Source organism: Accipiter gentilis, chromosome 5, assembly GCF_929443795.1.
Source record: "Accipiter gentilis chromosome 5, bAccGen1.1, whole genome shotgun sequence".
In the NCBI taxonomy this organism is placed as follows: Eukaryota; Metazoa; Chordata; class Aves; order Accipitriformes; family Accipitridae; genus Astur; species Astur gentilis.
Genome location: NC_064884.1, coordinates 8,933,699 through 8,943,506, shown reverse-complemented (window position 1 = coordinate 8,943,506; position 9,808 = coordinate 8,933,699). Strand labels below are relative to the sequence as shown.

General features: G+C 52.8%; 1 protein-coding gene across 5 annotated transcripts in view; it reads left to right on the top strand.

Moving 5' to 3' along the window:
• Window positions 1-969: 969 nt before the first annotated feature.
• The window catches only part of SLC24A3 (solute carrier family 24 member 3), a 185,201-nt gene continuing 176,362 nt past the window's right edge, over window positions 970-9,808 (top strand). For 2 of the 5 annotated variants that reach the window (XM_049801139.1, XM_049801136.1), the window contains exon 1: window positions 970-1,156. The gene's annotated coding sequence lies outside the window, so the exon portion shown is untranslated. Of the gene's footprint in view, window positions 1,157-5,788; window positions 5,882-9,808 lie in introns of those variants that run through there. The other 3 variants (XM_049801141.1, XM_049801140.1, XM_049801138.1) reach the window with 2 other exon arrangements.

Below are 9,808 nucleotides of genomic sequence, written 5' to 3'. Positions count from 1 at the left end.
GCTATGGACCCTGTGGCGAGCATCCAGCGCACAGCAGATGTTTTCATCCTGCTAGTATTTCTGTTGGTGTGTTGCAGCTCCTCCGAGCGCTCCCCTACCTCTTCACCTTTCACCTCCCTGCCCGCCTCCGTAGCTCCCTCCAGCCATCGCCCGCTCAGCTGCTCTCTGTGCGATGCTGGCAGGGTTCGAGTGTATTCAACCAAGGCCTTTTCTGGCCCAGGAGACCTGATGAGTCTGCCAGAGGTATTGCCTCTATTTGCTTAGGGAGTATGAGAGCGTGGTTTTGTTACATCTCTGATGGAAACGGGCCTCCCTCTTGCTGCAGGAAGACTTTGGGTCATACTGATGCCTCCCTAAAACCCTGAATTCCCCCAAAGCGTGCGAGTGCAAACACTTTTTGCTCAAGCTTTTCAGATAGAGGAGAACTGCCAGCCTTCATAAGGAAGACACCCAGCTTTATCCAAGGGTATGACCTTAAGCTGTTTTATCTAAGCAGTTGCAAACTTATTTAAATGCTCTTAAATCAAACAGGAACAGGCATAGCCTAAACTACTGTAAACTCTTTTTACATGGAAATCGTATCAGCTGGGACAGTCTTTTGAACCACTTTGAACCTGGAGTACAAGTGCATGACTGGTAGGAAATAGTTTGTCATCGCTTGGTGTGGCACTGCCCATTAGCTGACTGAAGACATTGCACCTTTCAGCTGCTGGCCATTAGCTAGCAGTGCTGTCCCTGCAGCTCGGCAAAGGAAGAGCGTACACATACTCCCTGACCTCCTTCGGTACAAAGTCGGTTGGAGTTACTGAAACCGGTGTCACCAGCAAATGGCATTAAGACGGCTAATTCTGCATGGGAGCAGAAGAGGATTGTTCATATAAGCTTTCTGCTCACCAAGAGATCCCATGCGGGAAGGAGGGAGCAGCCATCAGTGGTGATCAGCAGTGTATTTAATTACATCCTCTTTGCGGTTTGCAAAGAGGATACGTGTCTAAGGCTTGTGGGCTAAACAGCTGGTTTAAGCCAGCCCCTCTTACTTCACAGGAGAAAAGCAACCGTGCTCAGCCACCGCCGTCCTGCCGATAGCCTATTCCTCTTAATCTCGTACTTCAACTGTGCTCAGCCACCACAGCCCTGCCGATAAACTGCTTAAAACGTATGTATAACCAGCTAACGCGTGAGATGAAAGTGTGAAACTTTCTGTGTAGACAGAGAGTTGGAGGAATGGCACAGGAACTGTGCTGAAGAAGTAGGGTCCTAGACTAAAACCCAAAGCAAGGAAACCTCCTGCTATTTCTTTCTGGTCTGCCCAGACTGCCTTAGATAGGTCTTCAACAGCAGTTTTGTGCATGAAATGCAACAGCAGTAAAACTTGGTGATTCTGCCACACAGATGCCCTGAGCTGGTCTCTGCATGGGAAGTGTTGCCCAGGTTCAATCTCACGGTGTCCCTGACCCTGCAGGTGTTTGGGCAAGGCTCCAGGGAAGCTATCGAGCGCTGGTGTCCAGCCCCCATTCGATCCTCTGAATGGACTCGGGATGCTGCTTATTAGTTGGAGATCACTATACCTGGCAGCCTGGATTCTGGCTGGCTAATGTCTACCTAAAGATGCTGCTTCACATTAATCCTAAATATTTTCCTCCAGGGTTGAAAGTTCTTTGTGAGCATAATCTGACAGTCCAAACAGAAGAAAATCTCTATTTGGTCTGAAGAGCAAAACTTGGCATAGTTTGCAGGGGAAAATGCCAAGTACGCGAGGCTGTTTGCTCTCCTTGAAACAGTCGTGGCTGTTCCTTAGCTCCACTAAAGCACATCTGGCTGTCATCTCTGCACATCTGTATCCTGTGACTTACACAGTTTTCTCCCGATGCTTTATGTGGTTTTACGCTGTGATGAGGCTCTGGAAAGAACAAAAGCACATCTTTTCCCCTCTGAGAGCCAGCTCTCTGGGAAACTTCCTAGGGTCCTAGCAAAGCTAACGGGACCTCCTCTGGAGTCTGCAGCAAAGCACTTCCACAGCCCTCCCAGGAGAGCAGTCTACATGGCAGCAAACAGAGATGCAAGCAGTGACTTGTGGGGAATCCACATGCATCAGTAAAGCATTGCAGGACATGTCTGGGAAAGGAAGATTTTCCTTAGCACCTCTGTTCTTTTTCAGCCCCAAGGTGAGGTTTAATATACACTTGAACGCTGTTACACTGATTAAGACTTGTAAGTCAGTCTTGTTAAGTTTGGTCTATATTAAGACTGGTTCCTGGCCTGATAGGTCCAACAAGAGTTTCAGCCAGGCAGTCCTTCAGTGGTTATTTCAGGAAGGTTCCCACCATGCAACCCATCTCCAACAGTCACAATGCCTCTAATATGCATCTTTGCTGACTGGCATTCAAAAAGCACTGTGACCATCAGACTCATTTTCTTTTGAAGAGGTGGAATCAGGTGGTACATAGCTATGATCTGATGGCCTAAATGTGACCCATTATTAAGTTCCCACGCCGTTCAAATATTAGGCAATCAAGAGATGCTCCTTGAAAGAGTACCGAAATGGTCAGAAGAAGAACAAGAGTGAAAGGAAGAAAATGGAAGAGGTGACATAGAGCAAACTATATATTCAGCAGCACATTAGTCTCATCTGTTCTTTCCTTAGTAGTTCTTTTTTTTTTTCTTGAAGAAGGCTCCTACAGAAGATAAATATAAGAACTTTTCTCTCAGCAGAGTAACATCCACGGCGATTCCCTTCTTTCTATTTCCTCCTGCAGACAGATCAGTTCAAAGCCTGCTCCACCCACACGCTGGTTTATCAGTGGGAGAGAAGAGGGAATTCTCCTGTCTTGTGCTCCCCAGAAATGGAAACCTTTCGCAAGCTAGTGCTTACCATGCTAGTAAGGAATTAGCTAAATCACTTTGTGATTCCGAGTGGGAAATTTGTTCCTAAGCTACGTAGTTTTCTCAGATATTCCTAGTCTAATTCTCAACACAGCAAGCTTACAGCTTGGTATTTGCGAGCAGCTCTGCAACGGGATGGAAAGGAGGCTTATGATGGAGGGGTGAATAATGATTTTGCGGTGGCTCTCAGGGTCACATTTTTGAGCAGTTACAGACTTCAAAAGGACATTTCGATTTAAAAGGAATACTTTGGAAGTACTGTCATAGTGCTCTGTCATGTCAGCAATGGGGACATTCACCCCCAAACTCCTCACCCCAAAGCTGGTAGACTGCTTTCACGTGGTATCGATCAAGAGCAAGCAACGAGACGGGCATGGCCTCTTTCCTAAGTTGTGGTGACTTACTGTAGTGTTTGACAGTGCTATAGGTTTCAGAGTTGTTTATCATAGCATAAAACCTGCCCTGCCAGGGGGAAGGGAGTGTATCGTACCTGGAAAAAACCCAACCCAACCCAACCCACTTCTTCCATAGTTACATCCTGGGACAGTTGTTAGCTTACTCTGTTTACTGGCTGGATGGGAACTGGCTCTACCTACCTGGGGCCAACAGGGACGCCAGCATTTCTAAAGTTGTGTGTAGGAGCATGATCGATAAATCTTTAAGAGCAGTGTTGAAAACTGACATCCTGATTAAGTTCAGAGTTGCAAGAAACCCTTGGAGGAGAGGTTGGAAGCTGAGTGCATCATGAGACACCGACCCCAGAATGAGACCCTCTCTAATGAGAATGGTTAGTAACTAATAAAAAATATATTATTTCTGAGTCTTTGTGCAGCTAGCCCTAGCAACTCTTTGGTAATATTTAGACTACAGGAACAGATGTATTTCTTCTGCTTTCTTGTTCATCTAATCCGAAGGCGGCTCTCCAGTCAAAAGTGTTTTGCTGTTGTGGGCAGCCTGATACGTGGGTGAGTATTGAAATGAGGCTGCTGGATGGCTGTTGCTGTGCCCGTGTCCCAGAGCTCAGCCGTGTCTGCCAAGCAAGTGCCTGGTGCCTCTTCAGCCACGCGCGGCATGGAAGAGCCTCCCCACGGTGAGGGCCAGCTCCAGGTCGGAGCAGAGCTCCTGTATGCGTGTTGTGAGCACTGCTGTCAGTCGCGGAGCTGCTGAGCGGGGACAGGCGAGGACCAGAAAGCGCTCTCCATGCTGCTGTTTGCGGCTTGGGTTTTTGTCAGAAGTATTTTAGCTTGAAATGATGAAACGTCTGAAATATTCTTGGAGAGTTTCTGTTCCATCATTGCATCAACCTCCTTTGATTTAATTCAGTGTGTTAGCACTGAAGACGGCGCTGCCCATGCTCTGGCACTCTCTCAGTGATCTCAGCCAACGCCTCTCCGTGTCACCAGCTCACTTGCTAATGCTGCTGTCAGGGTGTTGGCACCGGGGGACTGGGAGGCCCGGGAAAAGTCCCAAACAGTACCTCTGGTTTCAGGGACACAGGGTTCAAACCCAGACTCTGCTGGACGTTCATCCTACCTCCTCGGGTAGATAACGTCACGCAACTCCAGTGCCCTTCCTGAAGTGTGGGGATAATGACGTTTCTTCACAACTGCAGGCCCTGCAGAAGCAGCTGTTTCCTCGTGTGTGCGTGTGCGCACAACACTCTGGTTTCAGTGCAGCCAGTAGGTGTTTGCATTAATGCTGCAATAATAATTACAATTTTGAACAGGGGAGGAAAGGTTCAGGCCAGCTTAGGTTTTTAAAGCCGGGAGCCCAAGTGGTGGACGGATGAAGCGGCTGTGCACAGGCTGTCCTGGGTCATAGCCGGTGGTACAGCTCCCCAGCAGTGCACGAACCTGGGTGCCGGCACAGGTTTGCACCCATGTCCCTGCCCGGGCCTGCACCCAGAGGCGTGGTGGTTACAGCGCCTGTGGGAGGTCTGCCCTCGCCTGCTCTTGCACAGGACCAGTTTGAAGGGCAGGTGGAGTGGGCGGTTGCTCACCCAGCAAAAAGTTCAGAGCAGAGTGTGTGTGTGTGCGGGGGGGAACCAACTCATGGTGAGAATTCTCCAGAGTATGAGTGTATGAAATGTGAAGGAACCGCAGCGAGGTCTGCCTCCTGTTCAGGCTGGGGAATCGCTGATGAGAGGGCACAGGGCTGCTTGGGTTTTTGGTGGTTTTTTTTTTTGCTTTTAAACATTGTAACAGCAGGTAAAGGTTTTGGCCCAGAAGATGCTGCTGCCAGCCCTGTTAGCCCAGGCAAAGCGAGCCCTAGGGAGGACCGCGGTTGCGGCCGGGGCAGGTCTGGCACCTGTGGCGGCGTGTGGTGGGGTTCGGGGGAAGCCTTGGGTCGGGGGAAGGCTGCCCGCAGGAACGCGAGGCCAGGAGCAGGCTGCGCCCGCAGCCGGAGCCCACGCGCGTTCCCGGGGGCGGCCCACGCCCGCTGCGCGCAGGACCCCCCCCGTGCCACCGCTGAGCCGCGGGACGGCGGCCCGGGGGAGGCCGGGCAAGCTGCGGGCGCACGGGACCGCCGGCGGGAGGGGGGGGGGGGGGGGGGGGGCAGGTCTCGGGGCTCGCCGCCCCCTCTCCGCCCAGGAAGCCGCCCCGCACGCCGGCGGCGGGGAGGGGGCCGGGGCCGGCCGGGAAGTTTCGGCCCCCGCCGGCCCCATCCATCCTCTCCTCTCCTCTTCTTTTCTCTCGCATCCCCTCCCCTCCCCTCCCCGTCCCGCCTGGCCGCGCCCGCTGCCCGCGCCGCGCAGGGGCGGTGGGTGGGCCGGCCGGCGCGCAGGCGGCGGGCGGCGGCGGGGGGCGGGCAGGGGCGGCGCTGCGGCGCCCCGGCTGGGCTCGGCGCGGCGCGGCGCGGAGGAGCGGAGCGGCCGCGATGGGCGCCTCGGCGGCGGCGGAGCGGCGGCGGCGGCGGCGGGGGGAGCTGCTGCGGGGGCAGCTGGGCGCCCTGGCCGCCCTGGCCCTGCTGCTGGCCGGCTGCGCGGCCGGCCGCGGCGGTGAGTCTGCGCCCGGGCCGGGGGCCGCTCCGAGGGGCGGCGGGCAGCGCGCGGGGCCGCGGCGGCGGGTGGGGTCACCTGCGCGGCGCGGGGGGCGAGCCCTCCGTGGGCGCCGGGGACGGGGAGGCGAAGCCCGCGGGGGCTGGGGCCAGCCGGGTCCCGTCCGTCGTCCCCGTCCGTGTGTCGTCCCCCGTCGTCCACCCCCCCCGCGCCCCGAGGGTCCGAGCCGGAGCCCTCCCCGGGCGCTGGGGGACGGCGGCGGCCCCCGGGAGGCGAGAGAAACTTTGCGGGAGCGAGCTGCCGCGGGGCCGGGGCCCTCGGCTGCGTGGGGCCGCGGCCGGGCAGCGCCGGCGGAGCGGGATCCCGCCTGGCTCCCGCGGGAGAGGTCCCGGCGCTCGGGTGCCGGCCGGGGGACGGGACGCGCTCGTCGCTGCCGCCGGTACCTGCCCGCGGCCGTGGGCGCTCGATGCCGGTGGGGCAGGGGCAGCCGCGCTCCCGCTGCGGGGCGGGGGTCGGGGCAGTTTGAACGGGCTCCCGTGTGCCATTCCGAGAGGAAAAGGTTTCTGGAAGAGTGACGGTCGATCTTGGGTGTTGAGTGGCCGTCTCCCGCTTCGTTTTGCAGCCAGCCGTACAAAGAGGGTGATAGCAAGCAATTTATATTTTGCATTGCAAATATGTGAGTGTAAGCAGAATTTACGGAAGGCTTATTTTCCTTTAAGTGAAGGAGAGCGTACTCCTCCGTGACTTGAATTTGCTTTTTAAATAAACAGACGCATCTTAAGGGTTTCGCGGTGTCCAGCATGGTGTAAGGAATGCTCTGATGTTTAGGAAAGAGCACAAACACCAGCTAAGACTTGAACGCAGTTTTTCTTGTGGAGCGTAACAATGCTTGGATGGGTTTCTAAGATTCGGGACTTTAATGCTCTTAAATTAATCCAGTTTTCTTTCTTTTATACATGCATTCTAAAAGTTACGCTTGTTTTTCATGAACGTGGTGGTTGCTTCTGAGAAGTAAGGCCAGGAAAGACAGAGGTGAGCATCGTTGTAAGTAAACAGGGGTGTATGCATGTACATAAGTATATTTAAGTCTACCCACACAGTGTAAGCGGATGTGTGACACTAATACCGTTCTCCTTTTACGTAAACTCCAAAGACTGCCAGGGAGAAGGTGCTTCCTCTGGCGTACTCTGTTTCTCGTGCCGGTGGGGCCAGACCTGTGCTCTCTTCCCACTTTCTGTCAGTGGGAAACCGAGCTGTCTCCAGCCTGTCCTCCAGCAGAGCAGACGGGCTGCTCGCCGCTTGCCTACGCCACATGATAAATTGTAGATTACGTGGCAGAGGCAAATTTCAGACCTATTTTAAACGGGGCACGGAGTGCACTTTTCTCCCTGAAGGGCAGTGTACATTCCCATCCCGTGTTTCGCTCTCCTTGGTACACGGTTTTCCTGCTGATGTGGAAGGGAGCTCCATCCACCGAGTAAAGGAGGCGCAGGCTGTAAAGGTCGGTGCCACAGGTGAATTTGTCAGTGCTTTGCTGGGATTGTCCAAAGTGTTCCCCAGCTGTCAGTGCTAACTTTTTTCAGGGCTCTCGCTGTTTTGCTTCAGTTTGGGAGAGTATCTCACGCTGTGTTCAGAGTTAGCTTAAAATTAATCCGGGAGATGAGAAATAGCATTTGGCGCGATAGTCATGGCACCCTGTGTGTCTTCTGCTGCGCGGAGCCAGGAGTGACAATGAGAAGAATTGTTTCACAGGTGGAATTTTTCCACAGCGCCCACTGCATCCGCTACCTCTTCATGGGACCTAAGTGACCGAGCTCTCTTGGGAACCTCGCTTACAGCCAACAGCCTCCTGCTCTCTGGAATTTGCATTTGTGTCATGATTAGGTAGGAGGTGGGAGGATGCGTTTTGATTTAGTGGCTTAAATATTTTTCCCGTGTAAAAATGTGTGGTTTAAGATCAAATGCAAACTTTTGACTAGACCGCAGTGCTTTTATATGAAATGGCATCTCCCTTCCCACTCCCCTGGCAGCAGGCGGCAGCCTTACCCTGTGCTCCCAGGGTAGTTTTCACTAGCAAGGTGGTGTGTAATATTCGGAGCATACGCAGTGTACGTGGCTGACGCGCAGCTCACTCGCATCCTTGATGCCAGAGAGACTGATGGTGGCGTAACGCTGGGCATAGTTTTCACTGCATTGGGGTGCAGTGGAGACGCTGGAGCGATCGCTGCTTCTGTAGAGCCTTTGCATTGAGGTGTGATCCAGCCCAGCAACCCTAGGCTTGAATCACCTTGTTAGATGATATGTTCTGGCTTTTAATGCTGCTGTCTTTCTTAGTCAGTCCCCTTCCCCTCAGCCACCGTCTCTGCCACAGCCTGTATCCAGAGGAGCACGGCTTTTTGAGTCACGAGTGACCTCTGTTTGCAGAGGGTTGCGAGGCGCCAAAGCCTCGTTCAGAAAGTGTGTGTACCTGTATCTACCTGTGAGAAATAGGCTAGAGCTCTTCCTGAAGAGGCAGGTAACAACAGCGTTTTAATTGATAAACCGTCTGTAGTGTGTAACTCTAGAGGATAGGGCACAGGGCCTGGGTTTCTGTTCTGGTGGCTCCCACTGCTTCTCTGGGTGACTTAAATCTCTCCATGTCTCACTTGGCTGGGTCTCTAAGACGAGGCCTCCTTTTCAAGCCGCTTTGAGATATCCTAATGCTAAATGATGTGTAATAACAAAGTGTTACAATATTATAGTGTTTATATGAAGGTGATTCCAAAGATCTTTATATTCCACAAATTAAGAAGAAATCTAAGTTCACAAAGTTTGTCCGGGCATTGAATGTACAGCTGGGGTGCCTCTTTCTCTCTTCCAGGCAGTGTAAGTCCATGATTATGCTCTGACATCAAGGAAGTCACACTGGTAAATAAGAGGTGTAACGGAGATCAAACGTAGCCCTGCAGATCCAAAATACAGCTGCCAGCCACTGGTCTGCCATATGCTTTTTGGGCTGCTGAAGGGGACTGGAGGTGAAGGAAAGTTATAGAAACTTCTCATTAACTTGAACAGTATGAGTTGCTTCCAAAACTCTACCTGACTCTACCATCCTTGCAGAAAGAGCCAAACAAAGCATGACGTTTTCTCCCTACTTCCCCCCCCCCCCCCCCCACATTAGTCTGACTCAAATTGTAAAGAGAGGGAGGAGTGGAGCAGAGAGACTCCTTTATTATAAAAGACCATCTTCCAAACTGTGATGATTCAGGTTTTTCAGGGGAGGCTTCTGAGTCAGGCCTTTTACCAGTTTGCTGTCATGGACAGAAAAAACAACACGGGCTTCAGTCAGTAAGATTTTTCTTTTCTTCTTTCTGTGTGCCTGTGTTTTTGGCAGGACGGTAAGGAAAAGCTGGGTCTGATTCTGCAGCCCTTACTCATATGGGGATGGGCACATCCAAGCAAATGGAGTTGCCTGCGTGATTCAAGCGTGGAAGATTCAGGTTGCTTTTAAGTCTTGTTTTGACTTGACGGGAGTGAAGTATTCAGAATGGTGGAGCAGGGCCTGCCAGGTGTGTTTTGAGCAGCTCTGAGACTTAATCTAAAGCTCAGGCTGTTTTTACAGGACTTATAGGTGCTTGGTCCTTCTTGTGGGCTGTGGGGGGGTTGAGAGCATCCATATCAAAATAACACACAGAAAGCATCTAAGCAGTCCTGGGTGGCATGATGAGAGATGGGAAGCAAAGATCCCAGCAGGTCTGCCTTCTACCCCTGCGCTAGTTGGAGGAGCTCACAAGACTGGAATGAACCACATAGGCTATTTCCTCCTGACCGCTTTGTCACAGGCCCTGCCTCAAAGGCCTTTTCCTTACAGATCTCCTTACTGCCAAAATAGCGTTCAAGAACCTTGGTGTGACAGATCCTGGTCCTCTAGCTGGGAATTAAGCAAAA